The following is a 3552-nucleotide window of genomic DNA, read 5'->3' on the forward strand; positions in this document are numbered from 1 at the left end:
CATTATATCAACATAATGAATGATTGCTGTTGTAGTGAAATCTGGAAGCAACCTGAAAGGGAATCAAGGTATATCATAGTCATCCACTCAAGGTGTGCATTGTGAAAAGGAATGCAATCATGTTGTGTGCTAATGTGAAATCAAGTCCAAGGGAGAAAGGTAACAGTGTGTGTGCAAGATGGTCTCATTTGCATAAGAAAAAATGGACATGTCTACATAAATATGTTTGTATATGCATAATATGTCTCTGGAAGGATACATAAGAAAAGGATAGCAGCAATTGTATCTGAGGCAGACAACAGAGGAGGGAGGATTATCTATGTAAACATAGATTAATTTTTTCTATTACTTTTTTAGTTGACAAAATTAGTTAACAAAATATATTCATATAATTTAAATACTAAATATTGCACACAAAAAAACCTGCAAGGAGGTCTGGTCACCCTTTTTTTCTTGCAGATGACCTGGGTGAATAAGTCTGCTATGCCCCAAGGGAGGAAATTTTTCAGGGACCACTTCCCTGAGGAAGCGCACCCATTCAGACTGTTACTGCCTGCATGTTCATTCTTGCTGGTGACTGTTGACAAATTGGGAAATGACTCCACCTCCTAGGTGTCCATGAGAGGCCAGACCTCAGAAGGAGTTCAAGAAAACGAGCTTCCACCTCTTATCCCTCAACTGTTTCCTGAAGGGCTGGGTTCCAAACTTGGGCAAGTAAGAGTCACCCATTTTTCTATGAAGAAAGAGGACAGGATATTTGAAAATGTTCATAACAAAACTTGAGTGATGGAGAATATGAAGATAGAAAGTGGATCCTGAGTCACCTGCTCCAGCAAATACTGTAGATGGGTTGATCTATGTGTGATGTGTTTTGCAGGGTCTTCTATTCATGTGTCACTCACCTGTTCATTTCTCCATTTATATATCATCAAGCATGCATCAAGTGTCTCCTCTTTTTAGGTCCTGATTTAAGGCACAAGAGGTCACAGAGAGAGAACTCCTCTTGGGGGAAGGGAATGCCAGGGTTGAAATTTCCCACTGAGCTCTGAACAATTGGCTAACCTGGAGTAAGAAACACCCATTTTTGAATGAAGCAAAAAGAGAACTTTACAATTTTGCCTTCCCTGGCAAAGGAGAAAGGAAAGGAATTAGAAAGAGCTCCTCACCCTTATCCCCACAACTGTGAAATGCAAAGTTGAGAAGTTGAACTTTGCCTCAATCCTAGTAGCATCAAGCAGGTCACTTGACCCAAAGGCCATCCGTCTGTCAGAGCTAGGAAAATATTTACTCTTCCACTCAACTAATGTTTCTTGAACTCCTACCATGTATCAGGAGCTGATCTAGATGCTATGGGTACACAGTGGTGAAAACCTGCCTTCATGGAATTTATATTCTTTGTGAGGATGGAGATGAGAAATAAACAAATGAAAAAGCGTCTATAAGAATGTCAGGGACTCCCGCTGCTCGGGCGCGGGAGTTTGTATTCCCATTTTATAGATGAGTTCCAGTGCAGCTGACCAATCAGCAATAACCAATCAGCAATACAATCAGCTGTTTGTATTCCCATTTTATAGTGGAGTTCCAGCTGCTCCCAGTGGGCCTAACCCCTTGAGTCACCGGTGGCAGGTGAAGGCGACCGCAGGCTCCTGACCTGCTTGTTCCGGCGGTGACCGGACTGGCTGATGACTTTGGCCGCTGCCCTTTCTCTGTTCTTGCTGACCTTGGCCCAGGGTCGGAGCCAATGGCGGCTTGGACCACTGTCTATCTGAGCTGGACCGCTGCACCATGCTTGCGGGCTCTAGGCCCTGGAGCCCAGGCGGCTCTTCCGTGCGTCTCCCCAGGCTCTCAGCCCCACCCTCCGGGCTGTAGCCCCGCTCGGGGCAGACGCTGCACCTCACCACCGCAGCCCCCACTGGGCACAACGAGTGGTCCAAAGTCCGACATATCAAGGGTCCCAAGGACACTGAAAGGAGTCACATCTTCTCCAAGCTTACTTAGAGCATCCGCCTAGCGGTTAAAGAAGGAGGCCCCAACCCTGAGCTCAACAGCCACCTGGCCCACATCTTAGAGGTGTGTCGCAACAAGCACATGCCCAAGTCAACGATTGAGGCAGCACTGAAAACGGAGAAAACCAAGGACATTTATTTGTTGTATGAGGGTCGAGGCCCTGGTGGCTCTTCTCTGCTCATTGAGGCATTATCTAACAGTGGCCCCAAGTGCCATTCAGACATCAAACATGTCCTGAACAAGAATGGGGGAATGATGGCTGAAGGAGCTCGCCACTCCTTTGACAAAAAGGGGGTGATTGTGATTGGAATGAAGGACAAAGAGAAGAAAGAAGTGAACCTAGAGCGTGCCCTGCAGCTGGCGATTGAAGCAGGAGCTGAGGATGTTAACGAAACTGAAGACAAAGAGGAACAAAACATTTTTAAATTTATTTGTGATGCCTCTTCACTGCATCAAGTGAGGAAGAAGCTGGACTCCCTGGGCTTGTGTCCTGTGTCCTGTGCACAAGAATTCATCCCCAACACAAAGGTGCGGCTGGCCGCCCACCTCATCCAGGCTCTTGGCAACCATGAGGACGTGATCCAGGTCTATGACAACATTGAGTAACCAGACTGTATGTGCCCTCCAGCTCCTTCCTAGGCAACTGGCAGCTTGTTCTGGAGCACAGGCTGAAGTAGGTCTGCAGCCTAGCAGGTTCAAAGGCATAATATCTACAGCTTTGTGGGCACAGGAACCCCCATACTTCTCTCGGGCCTCTTTGTCAGCTCCGCTGGTGTCTCAGAGCCCTCCTGGATGAGTCTCTCCATTCCCTCCTGGATGCAGAGTGGGGCTAGTCAGCTGGTCAGACTGTGATCTTAGGAAATTAGCCCTTCTGGTAGGTTCTGTGAGGGCCCATATACTCTTAAATAAGAGTGATGGATCTGTGTTGCTACAAAAAAAAAAAAGAATGTCAGGGAGTGTCCTGACCAGTGTGGTACAGTGGTCAGGCCATGTGCCAGAGACAAACAAACAATGAGTCTCTCTCACCTCTCTCTCTCTCTCTCTCTCTCTCTCTCTCTCTCTCTCTCTCTCTCCTCCTTCCCTTCCTCTCACCTTTTTCTTCCCTCCCTCCCTTCCTATCTCTCTAAAGAATAACTAAAGACCCCTAGATGGCTTGGCTCCATGGATAGAGCATTGGCCTGAGGACTGAAGGGTCCCAGGTTTGATGGTTTGCTTCTGGTCGGGGGCACATGCTCGGGTTGCAGAATTGATCCCCAATGGGGGGCATGTAGGAGGCAGCCAATCGATGATTCTCTCTTATTATTGTTGTTTCTGTCTCTCTCTCCCTCTGCCTTCTTCTCTGAAATCAATACATATAAATATAAATAACCAAAGAACTTATATACATATAGGCATAAACCATGGACACAGACAATAGTACAGTGAAGGCCTGGGGGTGTGGTGCAGAGTGGAGGGGGTCAATGGGATACTGTAATAGTTTCAACAATAAAGATACATTTTAAACAATCAATGGAAAAATATCCTTGGGTGAAAATTAGCAAAAAA

At 46.5% G+C, this 3552-nt stretch overlaps 1 pseudogene; it reads left to right on the plus strand.

Annotated features, from left to right (window-relative positions):
* The first annotated feature begins 1741 nt into the window (after positions 1–1741).
* On the plus strand, positions 1742–2647 carry LOC139007520 (translational activator of cytochrome c oxidase 1 pseudogene; annotated as a pseudogene).
* The last annotated feature ends 905 nt before the right edge of the window (positions 2648–3552 follow it).

Source organism: Myotis yumanensis, unplaced genomic scaffold (assembly GCF_028538775.1).
Source record: "Myotis yumanensis isolate MYYU_CA2020_CCGP unplaced genomic scaffold, mMyoYum1.0.hap1 SCAF_1, whole genome shotgun sequence".
Taxonomy (NCBI): Eukaryota; Metazoa; Chordata; class Mammalia; order Chiroptera; family Vespertilionidae; genus Myotis; species Myotis yumanensis.